The sequence below is a fragment of the Dermacentor albipictus genome, chromosome 1, assembly GCF_038994185.2.
Source record: "Dermacentor albipictus isolate Rhodes 1998 colony chromosome 1, USDA_Dalb.pri_finalv2, whole genome shotgun sequence".
NCBI lineage: Eukaryota > Metazoa > Arthropoda > Arachnida > Ixodida > Ixodidae > Dermacentor > Dermacentor albipictus.
The window spans coordinates 173,161,272-173,185,923 of NC_091821.1; the positions used below are offsets into that span (position 1 = coordinate 173,161,272).

At 46.6% G+C, this 24,652-nt stretch overlaps 1 protein-coding gene across 1 annotated transcript in view; it reads right to left on the reverse strand.

Annotated features, from left to right (window-relative positions):
* Positions 1-24,442, reverse strand: part of LOC139052422 (alpha-(1,3)-fucosyltransferase C-like) — a 29,711-nt gene extending 5,269 nt beyond the window's left edge. The window contains exon 1 of the mRNA XM_070529518.1: positions 24,371-24,442. The gene's annotated coding sequence lies outside the window, so the exon portion shown is untranslated. The remainder of the gene's footprint in view (positions 1-24,370) is intronic.
* Positions 24,443-24,652: the final 210 nt, after the last annotated feature.

Below are 24,652 nucleotides of genomic sequence, written 5' to 3' on the forward strand. Positions count from 1 at the left end.
AACCTGTCTTCGCTGCCGTATTTGGCGGCGCCGACGAAGAATGTATCTGCCCCGTAAGGATCTATTTGTCGAAGGATGGTTCCAGTCCGTGCTCTTTTGCGACCTTCGTTATATATCGGGTGGATGTTCCTCGGTACGGGCTCTACCTTTATACCCTCCCGGGCTAATTTAGACAGGGGGTATCAGTCGAGCAGTGCATAATAATAATATATGGGGTTTTACGTGCCAAAACCACTTTCTGATTATGAGGCACGCCGTAGTGGGGGACTCCGGAAATTTTGACTACCTGGGGTTCTTTAACGTGCACCTAAATCTAAGTACACGGACGAGCAGTGCATGTATAGGGGGTATACCAGCTTCATCAAGAATCTTAATGCCCGGTTCCCTCAGTCCCCAGCAGCTGCGGAGCACCTGACCAAGGCTGCGGTCATACGTGTAACGCAGTAGAGGGTGCTAAGAATCTCTGGATCCGGACAGGCCGCCAATGGAAACTGACACTTGCAACGTTTAACACCCGAACCCTCTCGAGTGAGGCTAGCTTAGCTGGACTATTTGAGGAACTATCAGACATTGTTTGGGATATCATCGGCCTTAGTGAGATTAGAACTTGAGGCTTATACATTGCTGAATAACGGACATGTCCTCTGCTATAGAGGTTTCCCAGATAAGAAGCAATATGGGGTAGGATTCTTAATCCATAGGACATAGAGGGCAACATTGACGAATTCTACAGCATCAAATAGATAGTAGCAGTAGTCGTAATCAAACTCAATAAGAGGTATAGATTAAAGGTAGTACAAACCTACGCTCCAACGTCCAGTCACGACGATGAGGAAGTAGATCAGTTTTATGAAGATGTTGAATTAGCAATGAGAAAAGTGCAAACTCCGTATACAGTAGTAATGGGCGACTTTAATGCAAAAGTGGGGAAAAAGCAGGCGGGTGAACAGGCAATTGGCAACTACGGCGTCGATTCTAGAAACGATAGAGGAGAGATGCTGGTAGAATTCGAAGAAAGGAATAAGCTGAGAATAATGAATACCCTTTTCAGGAAACGCAGCCAAAGAAAATGGACCTGGAAAAGCCCTAATAGTGAAACAAGAAATGAAATTGATTTCATGCTTTCTGCCGATCCCAGCATAGTGCAGGACGCTGAAGTGATAAGTAGGGTAAAGTGCAGTGATCATACGTTAGTGAGGGCTAGGATTCACCTCAATTTGAACAGAGAAAGAGTAAAATTGGTCAAGAAAAAACAGGCCAACTTAGATGCAGTAAGGGTAAAAGTAGAGAAATTTAGGCTTGTACTTGCAAACAAATATGCAGCCTTAGAACAGAGAGATGATGATGATGATGACATAGAGGTAATGAATAAAACCGTAACGAGGGTGGCTGCAGAGGCAGCAATTGAAGTGGGAGGCAAGGCACCAAGGCAACCAGTAGGCAAGCTCTCCCAAGTAACAAAGGGCCTAACAAAGAAACGACAAAGAATGAAAGTGTCCAACTCAAGAGATAAGATAGAATTCGCGGAACTGTCAAAACAGATCAACAAAGCGAAAATAAGTGATAATCCACAAAAAAGGACACCTTAAAGAACTGAAAAATTATAGGCCCATTAGCTTACTCCCACTATTATATTAAATATTGTGGGGCTTCGGGCTAACGTGACCGGACCCGACTAGCTAAGGTCTAAGGAGACACGTAGCTCGTCCCCACTCCGCAGCGCACGCAAAGGGGCGCCGCGGCGGGTTCGCTGACTCACCGGCAAGGCGTAGAGACGACTCCAGCCGTGGCACCAAAGAATGTGGGTTTATTCCCTGCTATGTACAAAATGCGAGTACAATACAGGAATACGGCACTGGGGGTGGCAGTCGCAGACTACGGGTGAAAGCTCCCGGGAAGTCTGCTCCGCCACGCTGGCTCTTCCGAGCAGGTTCGCCACACAAAAGGAGGCCGCCTTGCTCAGAGGGGCGCGGGACCAAGAGGGTCCCCGCACGTCCGACAGCCAAGAGCACCGAAAGTCAATCTGTCCGGGCGAAAGCACCCGCGCACCTCCGATGCTGAAGGAGAGAGAAACCGAAGAGAGGGCGAGAGGGGCCCGCTCCTCAGGCACTGTTCTTATAAGCGCGGCGCACGGCGTAACGTGAGCCGCGCGCGCAAGCAGCAGGCTCCGCGTCGCGCCGGCGCCCGCGGCCGCGGGGAATGTAGTACGCTCTCCAAAATAAGGCTTGGAACTGCGTGTCCCCAGCGATCGCGCGGCCGAATGGCCCAAGTCGCGCGTGAACAGGAGACAGGGGTCCCGAAAGGGGTCCCCACATCCCCCCTCCCCCCCCCCCACCCCACTCCTGAAGACTCGGGCCGGCCCATGAGGGAGCCGACCGGAATCAATGGCAAAGCTGACGTCTGACCTGTTTTATTTTCTCAAGCGAAAATATCGAAGTCGAGACTCTCGCTCGCAGGGTCGGTGCCTCCGGCTTCCGGAGAAAGGACGGAGTTGTGGAGGGGCGCCAGCGCCGTCGCCTGCTGCACAGCTGCCGCGATGGTCGCCGCGAACACAGGGTCCGAAGCGAGAGCCCCGACAACGGAATGCAGCAGGGCCGGGTTGACGTCCGGGTCCGTGTTCTGCAGCACCTGTGGGGCTGGACCCGTCCCGGGCTCCTCGGCAGCTGGCTCCGTCCCCTTCACGTGAAGCTTGAGCACCGCGCTGGAGTCATGGGCAGCACAAAGCCGCAGCACACCGCACACGCCGCAGTACACTGCCGAAGGGTCAGAGGCCATGCACCGAAAGTCAATCTGTTCGGGCGAAAGCGCCCGCGCACCTCCGATGCTGAAGGAGAGAGAAACCTAAGAGAGGGCGAGAGGGGCCCGCTCCTCAGGCACTGTTCTTACGCGCGGCGCACGGCGTATAACGTGAGCCGCGCGCGCAAGCAGCGGGCTTGGAACTGCGTGTCCCCACCGATCGCGCGGCCGAATGGCCCAAGTCGCGCGTGAACAGGAGACAGGGGTCCCCACAATATTTATCAAAAGAATCTCCAATAGAATAAGGGCAACACAGGACTTTAGTCAACCAAGGGAACAGGCTGGCTTCAGGAAAGGATACTCTGCAGTGGATCACATACATGTCATTAATCAGGTTATCGAGAAATCCGCAAAGTACAATAAGCCTCTCTATATGGCTTTCATAGATTACGAAAAGGCATTTGATTCAGTAGAGATACCATAGTAGTCATAGTAGTAGATAAGTAGTCATAGAGGCATTGCGTAATCAAGGAGTACAGACCGCTTACGTAAATACCCTGGAAAATACCTATATAGATTCCACAGCCACCTTAATTCTACACAACAAAAGTAGGAATATACCTATAAAGAAAGGGGTCAGACAAGGAGACAATATCTCCAATGCTGTTGACTGCGTGCTTGGAAGTATTCAAGCTGTTAAATTGGGAAGGTTTAGGAGTAAGGATCGATCCCGAATACCTCAGTAACCTTCCGTTTGCCGATGACATTGTTGTTCTATTCAGCAACACTGCGGATGAGTTACAACAAATTATTTAGGACCTTAACAGGGAGAGTGTAAGAGTGCGGCTGAAGATTAATATGCAGAAGACAAAGATAATGATAAATAACTGGGCAAGGGAACAAGAGTTCAAGATCGCAAGTCAGCCTCTAGAATCTGTGAAGGAGTACGTTTACCTATAGGTCAACTAATTACAGGGATTTCTGACCATGAGAATGAAATTCACACAAGAATAAAAATGGGTTGTATCGCATACGGCAGACATTGTGAGCTCCTGACTGGGAGCTTACCGCTATCATTGAAAAGGAAAGTAGACAATCAGTGCATTTTACCAGTGCTGACAATGGGGCAGAGACTTGGAGACTGACAAAGAAACTTAAGAACAAGGACCGCACAAAGAGCGATGGAACGAAGAATGCTAGGCATAACTTGAAGAGACAGAAAGAGAGCGGTTTGGACCAGTGAGCAAACGGGTATAGACGATATTCTAATAGACATCAAGAGAAAAAAAATGGCGCTGGGCAGGTCATGTAATGCGCAGATTAGATAACCGTTGGATCATTAGGGTGACAGAATGGATATCAAGGGAAGCGCAGTAGAGGACGGCAGAGGACTAGGTGGTGCGACGAAATTGGGAAATTTGTGGGTGCTAGTTGGAATCGGTTGGCGCAGGACAGGGGTAATTGGAGATCGCAGGGAGAAGCCTTCATCCTGCAGTGGACATAAATAGGATTATTATTATTATTATTATTATTATTATTATTATTATTATTATTATTATTATTTGACAAAAGCCTGGAGATCTGTGCAATAAACTGTGCTTCGATTAATTCGTCTGTGGTGTTGTGAATTCCGAGTTCGAGTAGATTTACCGTGCTAGCGGACTGTGGAACACTGAGTATTCTTTTGACGCCGGACCTGATGAGCGTGTCGAGTTTGTTCTTTTCGCCTTTGCTCCATTTGAAGAACGGTGCCGTGTAAGTAACTGATGAAAAAAGCTTGGAAGCTTGTAACCTGGGCCTAGCTTCGTTTGTAAAGCTGTGAAAGTGGCGTCAGGGAACAATATGTATATGACAATAACTGAAATAACTTCTCGCGTTGCAGCTTTGGTGGTTAGCCACTATATCATTTCGTATGGAGTGTGGAGCGTCCTGCTGTCCGAACATTGTCGAGTGGCTAGGCTACCACTAGTCCACCACTTGCCTTGCTGCTTATCAGCTCTTCTATCGCCTGCAAGCGCTTATTGTAACCGCTTTGCGCGCACGGGAGAGACGGTAGACGAAAGTCAAACTGAGCAGATGGGAGTAAATTCTGGGGCTTTACGTGCCCAAACCACGATGTGATTATGAGGCATGCCGTAGCATAGAGGCATCCGGACTAAGTTTGACTATCTAGGTTTCTTTTTTACGCTGCGCTTGCTCGAAAGCAGGTGTGTGCATTTCTGTTTGCGTTGAACGCGGACAAGCCGCAAGGGCTACGTCGGGCTGGAGGGAAAATATATTTTAGCAGACGATATACGGACAGGAGGACGTTCCGCGCGCATACGTCTATTCCTCGCTATTTTCGCAGTCGCGCTCCGCGGCATAGCGCTGACCGTCTTGTTGATCGACTCAAAACTTGTTGACCGAACTCAAAGGGAAGCTCATTACTTCTCGAAGCGAGATCAGGATGCCTCAGACCACGCACTTATAAAGCGAGATATAAGAAGGAAGAAGAAGCATGTGCTTGCTGCGGTAAAACTAGGGAAACGATGGAGCATGTTTTATTAGAATCTGAAGACGTCTACCCAGCGGTCGATTTAGGCACCACTGACCTCCTTGAAGCCCTTGGGTTCAGCGGGAGCAGTGGAAAAGTAAACGTGTCCGCAATAGGCATTAGTAAGAGGCGATTGGAGGAAGTAGGGAAACGACAAAAAACGGAGACGTACAAAAGCACATATAGCAATAGGGGATCAGAAAATCAGGGGATCAGATGTGGGAGTTCGAAAGGGGACGCTCATAACACACACACACACAAACACACAAACACACACACACACACACACACACTCCATCCATCCATCGACGCTCTCGCGAAATTATTAAAAACTTGGAGAGCTGTATGCGGGCAGCTCGGCAAGCACTGCGGAAACCAGAAAATGGAGAAAAAAAGAGATTGATTATGCTTGCGAGTATGAGCAAATCAGCGTGTTGGGCGCAGCCTGTAGAATGCTTCGCCTGAACAGAAATCACATGATGGAAGGTTCCCAGTTTGACATATGTACGCCTATAGTTTGTCTAAACATCGCATTAATACTGCCACTACACAGCATGATAATACAACAGGTGACGGTGGTATAACATTTTGCTAACTGGTCTGTGAAGCTTAGTAAATGCTTGGAAAGATCAGGACTTACTGTAAGTCTGAATTATCGAAGGCAGTAAACAGCTACTAAAGTGGTAAAGTAATGTGTGGTAAATTTAGTAATTGCACTCGTTACTACCTTTCTACTGCATTTTTTTTCTAAGCATGTAGAATATAATCTGCAGGGTATAGATGTGAATTGGCAGCGAAGCTTCGATATATAGAAGTCCACGTGACCGGGAAATTGTGGCTTGTTTGAACGTCACCGTACATGTTTCAGGGTGTAACTTGAAGCAGAGCGAAGAAGACGAGGGCAGGAATCGAAAACAAACAACAGGACGAGCGCTGAACTGTCAATTGAAAATTTTATTAAACGAACAATCAGATTTATAGCATGTCGAAAAGCGCCACCAATATCCAAAAGGGTTAAAGGGCGTGCGTCTGCCTACAAGTTCAGGTGTTTACCTAGAAAATTTATCTCGTTTTGTTAGACTGCGTGACGCTGCGCCGACTCATTTATGTTCTGCTTTAGCAATGCAGTAAGCTTCCACAATTTATCTTTGGAGAAATTGGAGTACATGCGCATTTGTTGCAGTGTGCAGCTAAATGGCCACCGTACCTGTTTTTTACATCGTTTTTATGCTGCCTTGCTATATCATTAATGTATTGCCCGGTTTGCCGATGTACACTCTTCCGCGACTACACGGTATCTCGTGAACGAAGCCAGAGGTGCACTTGGTGGTTTTTGTTTCCCGATTTGTAATGCATTGCTGGCGTTTCCGATTTTTCATTGCAATGCACAACTTCCAAAGTTTGCAGGGAGCGCAAAACACTAGGTTGACTCGATGCCTGTTTGCCACTTTCTTTAGATTGTGGGATAACCTGTGAATATATGGTAGTACGTGAAGTGGCCTTTTCTTTTTCCCGCTTTTCGATTTTTTTTTTCTGAGCGCTTTATTTTTTGCAGGAGTGTTTCACATACAGCTGTGATGACGGAAGATTAGGCGTTATGCACGAGAACACCTGATCAGTGTCATAATCACGAACATTAAGGCATGCTTATAGATAGTCATCTGTTTTGTATTACAGAAAAAATTGCTTACTGTTTAACATTTTTCTGTTATTCTAATATAATTTCCTGATTTATTTTACAGAAAATGCATGTGTACAAACAATCCTCCATATTGAGCAACAGAAAAAGTTGCGTTTTCTGTTTATATTTTTCTGTTGTTTCACTCCTTTTTTCTGTTCCAGTGTACAGAAATTTTATGTGCAAAGCATAAACGCACGCAAGCGATCTTGCGCGCGACAGCGCCAGGCGACGCGATAGAGATGGCTGTCGCCTTCGCTCGTCGCCTGCAAATCTAACCCCACGCGAGCGACGACATTGAGCGACGTCTCCCCGATGCTGCCGGTATGAGGGCAGCAATTACGCACCGAAACTGGCGTGACGCGTGCTTTATTAATTTAAGTTCGGGTGTTTTATGCATAGAGCAGCATGAAATATTCCTGGCGGTCTTGCAGTAGGTTCACATTCTTGCACGTATAGAAATTCAATCGTTGGCTCGTTCCGTGCGACACTCGGTAGCACTTGAGTGATGTACATCCAGTTTCGGCTTCACGCTATTGGATAGTCGCTCATAGCGCTTCCGGGCGACGAATTCTAGATTTCCGGACCCGAGAGATCTGCTCACGCGACGGCTCGTTTCGTCGCTCAAAGCCGTCGCTGGTCGCCGTCGAGCACAAAATCGCTCTCGTGGAGTTTGGGCTTAAAGACCATATTCTATCGTGATGAATGAATAGCCAACGTTTTGCCAAGGGCATTTCTCTTCGTGAGGGCAGTTGCCGCCCGGACGAAGAGAAGTTCCCTCGTTGAAACGTTGGCTGCAGTCGACGTTCCTTGCACGGCCACTGTTTCATCACTTCTAGCCTCCATATTCCCGTCATGTTTGAATTTTCTATCGTGCGTCAACAAAACATTACAAAATAACCGATATCCTGTAAATATAGAGTGTCTAAAAACGAAAATTCGGCCACGTGGTAGAAGCTGAAAATAACTGTTATCGCAAGAAGACAATGGTCACACGTAGTGCTCGTGTGTTTCCATTCTTATGACTTTACTCAGATGGTTTTTTCTTTTGCATTACCGTTAAATATGGTCAGCACATTTCCCTCTCAGTGTTTGCAAGAGATAATTTGCAATTTAGGAAACTATACAAGAAAATGAACTTTTGTTTCATTTTATGTCAAAAGATTATTTTGCAGATAAACATGAAAGCAGGAATATTAACAGAACTGCTTGTGCGCGCGCACTAGGTTCAAAAACCAAGCAACATCAGGTTTCCTCCAGTTGTTATACCAGCTTGAAGGTCAATTTTCCTGGCCAGAGGTAGGCTTCCGCTTGCTATGGATCACGCGTGTACGTAAAGAAGGAATAATAGCGAAATGGACATGCCCTTTCCAAGCAAAGTAAGCGAGGTAAATAAATACGCACAGCTATGTGTTTAATAGGCACTGATAGCCAATTCACTGAACTCTCCCGACCCTGTCAGTAAAATGTTTTTGAATTAGTGACCGCGTGTATTCATGCACAAATTTGCGACTCGCATTAGCATCAAGCTGGGCGTGCAGTGTGTATTATGTCAGTGTCCAGATATTGTGAAGTGCACATTCAAGCGATGTGCGTATTTCCAAATGCAAATACAACCGAAAGTTTTATTCTTTTTCATCGAAAAAGAATTTATTGTGGAAAGTCCGATATTGGTCTAAGTGTATCGTCGCTGACAGGCAAACGAATAGCAAAACTGTTCACACCTGAAAATCGTTTATTCTTATTTCATTTTAACACTTGTTTTCTTCCCTCTATAAACAAAAGAAGCAGATATTTCATGAAGCCACGCATGACAAAAGCAGGTGGCAACTGTAACGCTGTGGCAAATGATGCTACAAAGAAGAGCCAGGCTACAGATGGTTTCGTGCGAAAATCGAAAGGTGTTTTATTTTAAAGCAATAAAAACCGATATAAACCAGATGAACACAAAACAGAAACAGCAAACTTCCTACTACTGTACAAGAGAAAGAATTAGCAAACCATAATGGTGCTGAAAAACTACTAAAAATGGCCTCTGAATTACGTTGTTGAATACTTTTGCTTTAGAACTCATTATTGAAAACACCCTGATCGTGGAGAGAATTTTTGGTACAAGGCCGTGCTGCTTGCATGAGCGGTGGACCTTGGTTTCCCTCTCAGGGTGTCATGCTGTGACTGACTTAATAACGAACAGCGGTGCTTTATTATACATACGGCAGCAGCATGATTCTACAGAGCTTAGTGAGGCACTCTAACTCAGTATTTTTTGTTTGTTTAGAGTAGTCAACAAAGCCATGCACTGTGTGCATATCGGAGTACCACGTTTGAAGACAATTAATCTTCTTTATACCACACAGACGACTACTTATTTTATGGTAATGCAGAATATGATTACGTGGCCAGCCAATGGCACCGTATACACTTTGAAACAAAGAGCGCTCGCCATGGGACAAAACGTGAGCACGACTTCGACGAAATTCTTGGAAACCCGGAAGAAGAAAGCGGAAGTAATGAAGACACATAAAAGAAGGTGGCATGATATTTAATCGGCTAATTAATGGAAAACAGTTGCCTGGCATAGACTGAACTGCCTAGCAGAGCGGATGTGACGTCACTCCCTCCTCTCTCGCTTCTCTCCCGGCGCTCACCTGCTCGCTCGCAACAGCTGCGCGCGCGAGCCCGTTACATTCTCTGACGTCAGCGCCGGAGAGGGCGCGTAAGGTGCACTTCGTGCGCCACTCGCTAGGTGGCGACTCCCCGGCAGGTGGCGCGCGCTGCGCTCCTTCCTCGTCATCCCTCGCGCCTCGCCCGCATATCGTGAAAGATGTTCGCTCCCTTAACCTAGAGAACACCAACGCCGAGGTGCGCGTGCCACTAAGAGGCACCTAAGTCGAAGATTAGGGTTGCCTACCGTCTTTTGTTGTCAGTATGCACTAAGCAAGATGATGTGTGAACCTCAGGTTAATTGAGGCGTCAGTGGGTTCCTTTTTAAATACTGTTAAGCATGCAAAAAACACATTCAGAATGATTATTGCTTCATTTTAAGGTAACCAATGGTCTATGAGGACAAAGAAAGCATAAGGTCCTATGTGGGATCCAGCTGCAGGTGTATAACTACCATCCTTCCACTGTCTTGGTTGCATTATTGCTCTTGTTTTGATGCATGTTACCTATTCGTGACAATATAAACAAACCGTATATGCAACGATTGCTGAAACCTGTTTTTTAAACCATGCAGCTGGTTAGAATGTGCCATTAGCAACGAATATCCACATCCTCTCATGACTTCCTTTTTTGTAAACTCTCCCAAACTATCTTACTATGGACCTTAGGGCGCATGTTGAAATCGTGGAATTGAAGCCGATCAGTGAAGAAGGGATGCTTGTTCAGCGGAAACAGTAAATGCAGCACCACTTTCGAGATGATGATGATAATCATCATCGATCACTAATAGCATCATTATCAACATATTTATGTCTACAGCAGGATGAAAGCCTTTCCCAGCGATCTCGCATAACCCCTGTGTTGCACCAGGTGACCTTATCCTATACCTTTTGAGACTTGAGATATCCAGCTCTAATTTCTGAATGAATAAAGGCAAGGCGCAAAATATCTGCAGGACTGAAGAAGGACACAAACGACAGGACCGGCGCCTCGACAGGAGGCGCTGGTCTTGTCGTTTGTGTCCTTCTTCAGTCCTGGTCTTTTGCGCCTTGCCTTTACTCATTAAAGCATGAACCAACTAGCCCAAGCAAGAGTTTTACTTAATTTCTGCAATGAAATTCATGGACGTTGCAGCTTATGGTTTCCCGAATGCGTGCATGAAACGATTCAGGGAGAATTTAACTGTAACGTCAATGCATTCTTTAGTAGATTTTGGAAACTGATGTCCCGAAAGTGGTGCCAGTCTTCACATTTGTGCTACAGAGCAATGATTTCATTACTTTTTGGTCTCAATTAAAGAATTGGAACATAAGCCATAAATAGAATAACCAGGAAGTTATTCAGTGAATCGTTTTGATTAACCACCTGAACATTACGATTTGTCGCTCGCGTCAACTTCCTCAGGTAATCCACCTCAACAGTACGAATTGCGCTATATGCGCCATGCGTTTATCTTACTTTTTCGAACTAGAAAAGAAAAAAAAAAAGGAAGAACGCACACGGCAAAGAACACACAGTATACTGTATCCGGTGCGTAAACACGATGTTGGCTTCCCCGCAACGCAGGCTAGGTGCGCTCAAAACAAGTAGCAGTCGACAAGGACAGCATGACAGGCTTCCAGGCGTCACGGCGTGTGCGTGACGCGCGGCCACGCTGGGTGCATACACGCTCCGCGGAGTGCGGCGACTGCTAACGTGTTCACCTTTTGGGTGGAGGAGCCTAGAGAGTCTACCCCAAAATCTCTTACTCTCAGCGCGTTTCCTGGACCGCCTAGGTATCGACGCTGAGAAAGCTGCGCAGGCGCACCAGGCATGAAAGGTAAAACTATATTCATCGTGGGCACTGTGTAATCCGACCTCTCGTGTGTCGTATGCTCTACGTCTCGTCTACTGTAACACTGCATAGCAGAACGGAAGAAAAATCAAATTTATACTTAATTACCAGCTATTTACAGCGTTTACCATATACAACACTAACACAACCCTTCGATTGACCCATACGTCGCAAACAAATCATACTTCAGCTATTTTTTCAACAATATCGAGCAAAGTGGCGCAAGGTAGAAATAGTCCTGATGATATAAAGCGGTGTACACATTAATTACGTTAACTGTAGACTATTAGTTACGTGAAACAATGGCCCATGCTGGCTTTTTTTTTTACTTTCGTATATTAAACTTAATGCTGCAGTCCAGTTTATGCATATTTTGTCCGTTTATTTCTATTTTATTGCGGTCTGTCATTCAGACATTTAGTTATTCTTCGTCAGTGTCAGGAAATGAGGCAAGCATACGACAGGCCACCGATTCCTTGTGGCCACGAGCGTGATGGCAACGTGTCTTCACGGCATGGTGTCACGCCGCAACACCACAAAGGCGTTAATTGGACGTTTACCACAAGGCAAACCTCCACCCATCCATCAACGCAGCGTGGACACCTACTGTTGACGGGTCCACGAAAGGCCACTGCCATTACCTGACGGCCTGAACTAATGATGAAAAGGGCCAACATCAAATGCTGCCGAAGAACGACGGCAAACTTGAATTCGCAGGTTGCTATCCTGCCGCATATTCCATACCATCAGGCTTCGGAGGCGGGGTTACTACGGAGCGTTGCGGCAGCATGGGCGTGGTATCGCAATGGAATCGACGATTGTGATTTGCTGCTAGACAATCTTCAGATTCCCTAGTCGACTCACCTAGGGAAGACGACGAGATTAAAAGCGGAGACTTTCCGTGCAGTATATGGGCCCAGGGTCCTGATGTGAACTCGGACGTTTAACTTGCTCCTGCATGGAATGCGCTTCTGTAACTGGAGCCGTGTAACTAAGCCAATAAATGTTTTTCCTTCATTCCTACAGCTGGACGTATTCGTCGATGGGCTTGGTGGATTCGTTGCAGTAACGTCACCCTAAACCGCAACATGGGTACTAGCATCTTCGCTGTGCTTTTATAATGCGCAGATAGTACACCAAGCCACGCAGTCCAGTGTTCTCGCTAACTATTTTCAAGATGGAACGACGTATTCAACGGCCACGCAAAATATTTTCCCGCCATTAACGCATTAAAACACTCGAACCGCGGCAAACGAAGCAACTAAATCAATACTGGGCGCCATGTGCCCTCATATCGGGCGGGTTCACATGCCAGCATATCACTCCAAACAAATAAAATTGAATATTACGCATTAGAAAAAGGTCGCACCGGTCGCCTCAAGAAACTAAACGCTTGTTCCCCGCTAAGAGCTAACGTCGCTGAGTGAGTTTTGTTGAAAACTCATGCACGCTTTCTTTTTCTTTCTCGCAGCCACACAACCGCAACCGAACGTGTAAAATCCAACTTCCCTTGCTTTGACGCTGTCAGTTATTTTGGTGCAATATGGACCGTGCGACCATATGCAATACTGAACGCACTAGCCTGCAAGCGAAGTTATTTACCGTAGCTTAGATATCAGAAATAGCAGCGATGAACACATAATAGCACCGCAACGCGCGGAATTAAACAAGCCTAAGCGCTCCACAGCTCCACACACCAAAGATTGCGCTGACCTAATCATGCATGTACTGACGTGACACCATCAATGACCACACACGCTCCTCAAAAGTACGCATTCGCTCGGAACACGGTTTTGAATGACTGGTTGTGTGAGCCGGTTGCGACCTTCGCAATGGGCACAGTCTAAATAGACGTTCAATGTCCGCCCGGTGTTTTGTCGCGTTTGCACGGGTGGCTGCCTCGGCGTCTTCTCAAGAACCGGTTGCACGGTGCCAACGACTTTCTACCGCGAGAAAAAAACAACAACAACAAAAAAAACCCAGCAGCATGCCGCACGCGAGGGGCGTTGCCACCCTGATATGCGCACGGGGGTTCGTTCTGTTCTCTTAACCCCCATTCTCAAGGGATGCTAAGCCGCGGACAGTTCCCTCGTGTCCGCCGCAACTGCGGTTCACTCAAGGCCGAGGTGACGGGAGACGATTCCGGTTGAAGGGGTGCAACGTCAGTGGCTGATGTGGAAGTAGCCAAACTTTGTTGCAGGTACATTTCAGCTAAGACAATGCAAGTGCCAGTGGAATTGCTAAGCACAATAAACAATAGATTGTGTTTGTTCACAAAATATAGCATGCCAAGAGTACGACTGGTTGAACCACTGCAACTGTATTTTTCAGAGGTCGCACAGATGTCTTTCCTTGCTTGTGCTTTTTGACACGTTTGTTTCACAAGGAAATAGATGCCGACACACGTGAGTTTCGGCTGGACTACTTGTGTACCCACGAAGCATCATGCATAGAAACAAAATGAAAACGCCGTTTTAGGCTATTCTGTCCTGTTCAAAAAGAAAGTGCAGCTGTCAGATGGAGGTCCACACTGCCTATAGTACATTGTATAACACATCGCCTTCAATTCTTTTCAGAAATAACTCCAAAGCGATTACGTAGATTATCCATCCATGATATGAAGTCTGGTGGACGTAGAACTGTATGGAAGTGGTTTAATAGTGTTCTTGCCGTCAGCTTTCAAGAAAATGGACAGTAATTTAATCTAAATATATTTGTCGTCATAGACGACGAAAAGCACGGGTCCGTGAAGTGCGTTTTGAATAGGGCGAGATGAAAATCCAAGATGCAGCACGAACATGCCAAACCATGTGCACCAAACGATTTTTACTAAAATAAACTTCAAGAGACGGTCGCTTCGTCTGTGTGTGTGTGGGGGGGGGGAGGGGGGGCAGATTTTAATGTTCATAACATACCAGTACGTAATAAGAACGGACTTCAAAAGCCATAACGTGCCTGTGCTGCTTTCGGTTTTTCGGATGCTATTGGTCTCTTTTAGGTAACGTTTCGAACAGGTAGACAAATATTTCATGTTGAATGAGTGGCACCGCGACTGTGTATATTCTAATGCGAGGCTGTATAGGCTATAGCTGTTGGCCTCCGGTTGAGCCAAGCCACGACAGATTGCACTATGACATGGTTCGTGTACAAGACTGTCTACAAGACCTAAACACTCTTCGGGTTAGATATTGTACCCAAAAATGTGGACGTGGGAACAGCAGCCGGTGCAAGGCACGCGTAACGCGGAGAATGTGGGTTCGAATTCCATCGGTGGCCAATTTGCTCTTCGTCCACTTTCATTTCCCTTGACCTTATAATTTCTACTTTAATAAAAAAAAAAGAACGCTACAAATATTTCCCGTGTGATTTCCTTAGATTCATATAATCACCGCGTTCTGCCAGTGCTAACGTATGGCTACGAAACTTAAAGGATAACAAAGAATATTGAAAAGTAGCTAACGCCGACGCAAGGAGCGCTGGAATAGAAAATGAGATGTTTATCGTTGGATTATAGAAATAGTGTTGTGGGAAAAAGATCATGATAAAGTATTAGCTTATGGTTTAGCTTGGCGGGTCATATAATGCGTAAAACAGTTAACCGTTCGACTATTAGGGGAACACAATGGGTGCCAGGAGAAAGAAAAAGCATTCGAGGGCGGCAGAGGTTTATACTGATTGGTAAAATCAGGATATTTGCGAAAATCGAATGGGTTCGGCAGGCGCGGGACACTGGCAATCGCAAGGCTCTGAAAAAAGTACTAATTTGCAATGAACTTTATGATGAAAAAGCTTTTTGTATTAGCAGCACGGTGATGCTCAGCGCGCTCTCTAATGAACAGTTTATATGCGGTGCGCTCGCTCTGGGATCGTTGGAGTGCCGAAAGTGCAATTTAAAGCGACTTGGAAGGCGTCATTTCCTTCTCAGAGTCAATCCGGCCCTTCAATCGCGGGAAATGAGTCTCATAATCTTCCTGTCAGCATCACGCACTGTAAATCATACCGCACTGCAAAACTGGTCACAACTAGGGTGTTCAGATAGCCAAATTTTCCAGTCGAACAGGAATACTTGCGAAAAAGGACCTCCGAATACAGAATCTAATACCGAATATTTTCTCATTGCCTAACCAAATGAAGTACAAAGGTCCCGTAGAGTCTGGCAACAAAATGCTTATCCACATCATTTGATACCCCTAATGGCGTTATCAACTAGATTTCTTAAGCTGAACTGAAAAGACTGTAAATGAGAGACAAAGGACAGATGACTGCATTTCGTGCCTGTGACAATGACAGTAATGAAAGAAAGAAACAGCACGTCACCAGGAGCATTAGAACGATAGAAAGCTGAGCTAGCTGGTAAGGATTCATAGTGCAAAAAACGGGTAAGGCGTGCAGACACGGTCCGGTTGTGTCCGTTTCTCTACGCCTTACCCCCTCCACCCTCCGCACCCCGCCCCCCTCCCGTTTTTTTTTTGCATCAGGTACATGCAGTATACAGGGTGTCCCAGCTAACTTTAGCCAGAATGTAAAAATATCCAAATGTTGCCACGTAGCTGGACAGAACACAGGTAATGTTGTTTATTGTCGCTTGGAGATACTCAAACTATTTTTCATACCGCCTAATTAGATATTTGATCATAATTAATCAACTTCTCAAATTTTATAATTAGATGAGAAATATCAATGAGAAAATTGCAGAGCGACATGAAAAACTCCCGATACAGCTTTCTGCTGCTCAATACGTGCTACATAAAAGTTTTTCCGAGCGTGAAGGCAGCCCGCAAAAGCACGCAAAACTGTCGCGCGACCGGCCGCTCGAGGCACTTTGCCTGTGTTCGCGGGCTTTCCTTGAACGTCCCTTGTAAGACCCAAGGGACGTCCAGGGGCGCCGTTGAGAGTCTACCTGTATCCCCCGAAACGCAGACGCATGAAGTGCTCGAGGAAGGAACCAGGAATTTGGAAATTTGCCTCGGAGCCGCGCGCATGTTTGCTGTGCACTGAGAGGAAACAGAGCGGCTCCGTTCCTTTTCACCTGTCCATTCACAGCGCGTAAAAGGAGGCACCGTTGAACTAGGTTTTGAAAACGTGCTGAAGAAATCCCTCTCGCACCTAAAACAGGACAACTTTCTAAAGCAGGCGAGTCGCTTCAGTGCCGCACACTACCTGTAGCTGCTCCTGGTGGTTACAGTGGTAGCTTTACTCTTTCATTGTTACGCATAGCGCTTTAACGCTCGTAAAGACAGGTATGCAGACCCCATAGTTACGCCATATCGTTCTGACAACCAACACGTCACGTGTGCGCATGCTTGTCAACGCCTGGCCATGGTGTTGTGCGTCTTAACCGCGTGGTGGCGCTAGGATCTGATACTGAGCAGCTTGCCACGGAGGAAGGAAATGACTAGGAGGAAAAAATTCAGAGGAGTGGGATGATGGGAAATAGGCCCTCAAGCGATAGGCAAGCAGTAGATTTAGCTGGCTCGCTTTGGTTGCGTCTGCTGCGGGGATTTCGGAATGTGCGCACAAAGAAGGCGTGCCAAACGCATGCCGAGGTTAGTTTGTGCGAAGCAGTCGAGTCTGTTATGTCAATCAGATAATTCGCACCGAACCACGACCACACGCCGCAGATAGGCGCCAAGGCTGTAGCGAACGAAGGCGTCGGACAACCGGCGCTGTGCCCACCAACCCACGAAGGTGGTACCACCTTAAGAACGACTGGTCGTGTTTCGAGGCGGTTTCAGAGAAACGAGGAAGCCTTCCGCAGTAGAGGGGCAAGTTCGGGCCCGTGGGTGGAAGTTTATCTTGTAATACGGGGGTTACTGCGCTATTGGCGTCGAGGACATAGCGTGGCGCCGTCTGCCGGAATCTCTCCGTGACGTATAAAACGTCATTACGTGATACCGATTGCGAAGTGTTCGACGCTCGTTCAGCCACCGTTGTTTTCGTGTTGCGGGCGTTGAATGTGTGCAGGCAAACAAACGTATTTAGTGAGCCAACGTACGGCATCGTCCACTCTCGTCGGAGCGCGTGCACGCGGCGCCATGGACGACGAACGTGAAGAGGCCACTCGCGTGTATGGGAGCTGTTGTGAAATTTACCTAGTAATCATCTACAACTCGAGGCACTAGCTCGCACATATATAGTGTACATTTATGTTTACCGAGGCGGGCGTGATTGCGCGCACCTATCTCTTGCGTTTGCGCGGACGGTGCGCGCTCGAGAGAGAAGATTTCGATTTGCGTTGATTGCCGTGCATGATTCACGGCAACGCTTCGCCATAGGTTTGAGCGCGTAATTAAAATTGGCGACGCATATGATGCTTTGATATTGGTTATTAAGTTCGCATGACCTTTAATAAAGGTAGCCATACGCACTGTTGGGGCAATAACAGTACTGTTCGAAGCATTCGTCGTGGAGAGTGCGGCGTGCCACTTTCGCCAGAATCAACGCGGAACGATGATTTATCACCGATATATTTTAATAAGTGGAACTTCAACCGATTATATTTTTTGTGTGCTCAATCCATGCTTCCACTATTTGCGCATCTCTGCCCAGGGTATCTTCACTGATGTGATATCAAGTGAGCACGCTGCAAGCCCAGTGTGCATCGCTTGCTCGACTCTTAATTACGATCACCATATTTCGTTTTCAGTGACTCTGCCGGTCTCTGGCATCAACCAATTCGGTGACCAGCAGTTCAGCACATCATGACTGCTAACAGAAGAAGAGGCAGTGTGTGAGGCTGACCACGTTCGAATATGCAGCGTAAAGGAACAGCATGAGGCCAAATTCCGCTTAATTAGATAATTAGTATTAATTAGTTAATCAACTTCTAAACTATTATAATTCGATTAAAAGTGTAAATGAGAAAATTGTAGAGCAACATGAAAAATTTCCGATACAGCTTTCTGTTGCTCAATACGTCCTACATAAAAATCTTTTTTCCGAGAGCGAAAGAAGCCCGCGAATACACGCAAAGTACCTCGAGCAGTCAGTACCGCGGCAATTTTGCGTAATTTTGCGCGGTAACGGTGTTATCGCCCTTGGACTTTAGACGGAACTTCACGGCGATCTGCTGAAATGGGCTTGGAGTGTCCATATAATTGCTCTCGCAATAAAAACTTTACGTAATGAAATCACACCGAGCGCTTCACAAAGGCTAGCAAATCGCCGCATTGCACGTTGCGCGTAACCTCCCACAAGTTCTGCAATCAGAAGGAAAGCAGCCGCGAGCTTCTCCATCTCCAGTCCCCGATTCCGGCAAAGCTCGCGGTGTGTTTTGGACGGTCCAAGGGCCGGACAGAAAGGTTTTGCGATGGTACTGCTCCGAGAACAAGGCACCGTCTTTTCCAACGTGAATAAACGTCGTAAATACGTACAGTCCTGGGAAGTGCCACGTCGTACTAACCGAACATAGCTCCAACGCCGTACATAAAATCTTCTTCGCGGAAGTGCTTGCTGTACACGCGATAAGGAATGGTGGGCTGCTTCCCCATTCTCAGCTTTATCAACCGTGCATCTTGCTGCTGCTTGGATTTGGGGTACGCATGAAAACTCGCACTGGGCTCTGTCGAATACGTTCGGCACAGCGGCACCGAGCAATAAACCATGCTGAAACAATGAACGAAATTACTGCCTTCGGCGTGAAAGGCAGCGGGCAGCGTTGGCGGCGGCAAAGGCGAGTCACGAGATCAACGAGATGTCTACTACGTCACAGCGATAGCAGCGCCGGTCTGTCCTGCGGTGGCCCTGGAGGTCAATAAACACACTGACAACGGAAGTAAAACTGGACGGGACGCGCGCAGACTCGCAACTGAATTTTATTGGGTGAAAAATGACATACATACAATGATCAAAATGACGTCATCATGCCCATAGGCCATCCAAAATCGCTGCCGTCGCAATCTTGCATCCAGAATTTGCACCTCACAATCAGCAAGTACAATGGAAAGATTGCGAACACATGCACACGCTTTCTTCTTTATAACATGCGCCTCGAAAAGCTCCCGCGTACGACGATCCCTATGACGGTATAAGATTTTAGTTGTTTCTAGGCGCGGAAGACCTCGAACTTTCTCCCCTAACGACACGAGCTCTTCTCTCGCCACCGAGTTACGGGGCGCGCTAGTGGCCGAAGTCGAGCTCTAGTTCTGTATTCCCTGTCGAGATGTGCCGTATGTACAGTTCCTTGCATGGGTACTACATATTTTAATTCTATCGGTTTTCAAACCTGTTTGCGACTACCGTCACTGTCTCTACGACGCTCAGCGGCCACCAGCTCCAGCGGTAGCCTAGTCTGGTGCAGAAATCAAATGTTGAAGTTTATGTTCTTGTACCCACCCTGTTACTGTCTGATACCCCAGTCACACGGGCACTTTCAAAGTCCTTTGAACCAAAGATCCCTTACTTCAAGGGATAATGCGCACTGTCACACAGGCACAGCAAAGGAGCCCTACTGGAAGGGAGCTTTGAGTCAAAGGAGTGAGCGTTCGTCCTTTGAAACCTCAAGGGAATATTCTCGAGCCTAGAGGGCGTCCGACAGCAGAACAAATAATCTCTAAATATATGGAAGTTCAATTTTCACCTCTTCAGAACGAGCTTATAAGTATTGAATACTATTATTAAAGTGCTAAACACTTTCGGGACACTAGCAATCTCCATCATGAACGCGCCGGTGCAGCAGCGCCGGCACGGCCTGTCGTCAGCAGCAACATCGACACAACACTGGTGCCATGTGCGAGTTGGTTCTTTGGTTAGCGGCTGCTAAGCGTCCCAGTCTCCCCGGCTTTTTTTCCGCGCGTCTTCTTCCCTCATCACTTTTGTTTTGCAGTTCTTTATTTACCGCGTTTACGCGTACCTACCACTGCCTAGCCACAAGGAATGAAACGAAGCAGCTGAAGCAAAGGCAACAACGAATAATCGCCGCCAAAATGCGGTGTACGAAGCAGTACACATGGTGACCATCATTACAATAAATACTTCTGTATGTGGTAAAGTAATTCCCTTACTACGCGTCCATTATGTTTTTGGTGTTTCTATATATAAGGAAAAATAAATATTGATGAAAAAACGTGACGCATTTATTGTAAGACTCATTTGGGCCATATTTTTTTATTATTTTCGAGGCGATGGCAGCGCTAAGGATACGTTACGGTTTCTGCTAAAAGCTTCAACGGAGACTACCTGGAGACCGTGTAGCACCGACATATATCCCTTGAACTAACTTGCCTTTGAAACCTCAACGTTCCTTAACTTCAAAGGACCTTTGACATGCTCGTGTGACTGGGGTATGAGAAGGCCAACAGTACTGCAAATAGATGGGAAAAAAGTGCACGTACGTTTCAGAAGAAAACCTTTTCTTGGTTAATATTTCAGCCTTCAAAATTTACGAAAGTTTTACATATCATGGCGAGTGCTGTTCTTTACACCCACTAATTAACTGCCGAACGTCGGTTAGATCTCTACTCACTTGTAAAGCACTGAAGAACATTATAAAAATTGAAATTTTGCTCGCATTAAGAGAGAGAGAGAGAGAGAGAGAGAGAGAGAGAGAGAGATGAAGAGGAAAGGCAGGGAGGTAAATCAGATATCAGTTTCCGGTTTGCTACCCTACACTGGGGATGGGAGATAGAGGTTAGAAAGAAGACGGAGAAGAAAGCGTTAAAAAACGCACACACGGAGGCGCACACACACAAAAGGCGTTCTAGTTAAAGACGTTCACAAAGGCCGGTAGATCGCAAAAAGCGCAATAGTGCTTGCACGGCCTTCTGTGACGCTAGGTCCTTTCGATGGTGTCAAATTCTTTTTTTCCGCATTAACCACACGCTTGTACAAATGGCTAAGCACTACAGCTTCTGCGATGGATGCGCTTCGTGCCATGCTATGGCAAGTCGCAACTGTCGGCCCCAGTGTTATCTTTCATCGGCCGATGGGAACAAGTGCTGTCTTCAAACGCAGTATCAGGAAATTAAGAGCGATAGGAAAAAGAAGAAAAAAGCGCAAACTTCGCTATCTAGGTATTCGACTAAAGGTAATCGGAGTCCAAAGGGCTGTCAGCGATTTCACTAAGTCAATGCAACTTCCCGCTCTTGTGAACGCATGCACTACTCAACTAGAAAGAGTTTTCTTTCAGCTGAGCCAACCATTACCCACATATGCGTGGCAAACGACACAGACATAAATTCGGCGCCGTGGGCATACATCCGCATTCGCAGAGATCACGCAATCACCTCGGACAGGGATAGAAATGGGGAGGACAGGTCATAAGAGCAATCCGTCGCCATAATGCGTTGCTTCAGTGGACTTTTCAGTGAGAAACATTGAATACAGTAAACTTGCAAAAACGCGTTGCGAACGGAACAGAGGCGAAGAAACAGGTAATCACATCACATCAATCACAGTAACTCAGGAAGAGGACCTTAGTGTTGAAGATATGAACGATAATCTTATGGACATCATTAAGGAGTGTGCAATAGAAGTCGGCGGTAACTCCGTTAGACAGGATACCGGTAAGCTATCGCAGGAGACGAAAGATCTGATCAAGAAACGCCAATGTATGAAAGCCTCTAACCCTACAGCTAAAATAGAACTGGCAGAAATTTCCAAGTTAATCAACAAGCGTAAGACAGCTGACATAAGGAAGTATAATATGGATAGAATTGAACATGCTCTCAGGAACGGAGGAAACCTAAAAGCAGAGAATAAGAAACTAGGAATAGGCAAGAATCACATGTATGCGTTAGGAGACAAAGTCAGCAATATCATTACAAATATGGTTCAAATATGGTTGGGATGGTTCAGGTGGCTGAGGAGTTCTATAGAGATTTATACAGTACCAGTGGCACCAACGACGATAATGCAAGATAGAATAGTCTAGAGGAATTCGAAATCCCACAGGTAACGCCGCAAGAAGCAAAGAAAGCCTTGGGAGATATGCAAAGGGGGAAGGCAGCTGGGGAGGATCAGGTAATAGCAGATTTGTTGAAGGATGGTGGGCAGATTGTTCTAGAGAAACTGGCCACCCTGTATACGCAACGACTCATGACCTCGAGCGTACCGGAATCTTGGAAGAACGCTAACATAATCCTAATCCATAAGAAAGGGGACGCCAAAGACTTGAAAAATTATAAACCGATCAGCTTACTGTCCGTTGCCTACAAAGTATTTACTAAGGTAATCGCAAATAGAATCAGGAACACCTTAAACTTCTGTCAACCAAAGGATCAGGCAGGATTCCGTAAAGGCTACTCAATAATAGACCATATACACACTATCAATAAGGTGATAGAGAAATGTGCGGAATATAACCAACCCTTATATATAGCTTTCATTGATTACGAGAAAGCGTTCGATTCAGGCGAAACCAGTCATGGAGGCATTACGGAATCAGGGTGTAGACGAGCCGTATGTAAAAATACTGAAAGATATCTATAGCGACTCCACAGCCACCGTAGTCCTCCATAAAGAAAGCAACAAAATCCCAATAAAGAAAGGCGTCAGGCAGGGAGATACGATCTCTCCAATGCTATTCACAGCGTGTTTACAGGAGGTATTCAGAGACCTGGATTGGGAAGAATTGGGGATAAAAGTTAATGGAAAATACCTTAGTAACTTGCGATTCACTGATGATATTGCCTAGCTCAGTAACTCAGGGGACCAATTGCAATGCATGCGCACTGACCTGGAGAGGCAAAGCAGAAGGGTGGGTCTAAAAATTAATATACAGAAAACTAAAGTAATGTTTAACAGTCTCGGAAGGGAACAGCAGTTTACGATAGGTAGCGAGGCACTGGAAGTGGTAAGGGAATACATCTGCTCAGGACAGGTAGTGACCGCTGATCCGGATCATGAGAGCGAAATAATCAGAAGAATAAGAATGGGCTGGGGTGCGTTTGGCAGGCATTCTCAGATCATGAACAGCAGGTTGCCATTATCCCTCAAGAGGAAAGTGTATAACAGCTGTGTCATACCAGTACTCACGTACGGTTCAGAAACCTGGAGGCTTACGAAAGGGGTTCTACTCAAACGAGCTATGGAAAGAAGAATGATGGGTGTAACGTTAAGGGATAAGAAAAGAGCAGATTGGATGAGGGAACGAACGCGAGTTAATGACATCTTAGTTGAAATCAAGAAAAAGAAATGGGCATGGGCAGGACATGTAATGAGGAGGGAAGATAACCGATGGTCATTAAGGGTTACGGACTGGATTCGAAGGGAAGGAAAGCGTAGCAGGGGGCGGCAGAAAGTTAGGTGGGCGGATGATATTAAGAAGTTTGCAGGGACAACATGGCCACAATTAGTACATGACCGGGGTAGTTGAAATATGGTAGAGGCCTTTGCCCTGCAGTGGGCATAACCAGGCTGATGATGATGATGATCGTGATATGTCCGGTAAAGCGTTGGGTATAAAAATTAAAAGACAAAGTTGCTCCACGTATACGCACCCGAGCGATGATTCAGCTCCCAGAAACAGAGTGCGCCGATGCGGGCGTTCCACTGTGTTGCGGAGCGACATTGTCGTCTTGTGTCTTCAAATTGTCTCCGCTCAGAGTGGTAATGCGCGATCGCTATGTTGGCCCGCGACGTGTCACCGCTCTGAATGGTGAAAGTCGGTTATATCTATGAACACTCCTGCATTGTACTCCACAGCTCAGGTATACAACGCACGTCCCTTAACGAAGATTCCCACGACTCCACTCCTACCGCAGTCGAGAACACAGCATACAAGCTGTATAGCAGCTCCATCGCAACGAGAACGCCGCGGCCGTGTATTCTTTTCACGTTACGAGTCCAATACTGCAGTAGACATTTAGAATTATTTGCCTACCATGCGCGACCGCGGAATTCGGACGCGAGCCGCAGTATTACAACCAGCCTATGGAAAAAAGGCATGGCCGTGCTTGAAGTGGACGAAAAATCTAAATCAACTTACCCCGGACTTTGATTCCGAAGCCCCGATACACAACCCGCCGATGGGAGAAGCCAGCAATCGCGATAGGACAGCAGCTGCATGCTTGTGCGGTGATAAGGCGACACCCCTCCCTCGCGGGGTTTTCAGAAGTATCTCCTCGGCGCGGCGCAAAGGTCGCGCGATTAACCACGCCTACCTGCTATGCCTTATCACGAGATGTTGGTTGAGTGCGCTTGGCAAGTACACGACTGCAACGACGATCATCGCAACAGTAAAAGTTGCATTGCTTCAGCTTTCCACGTC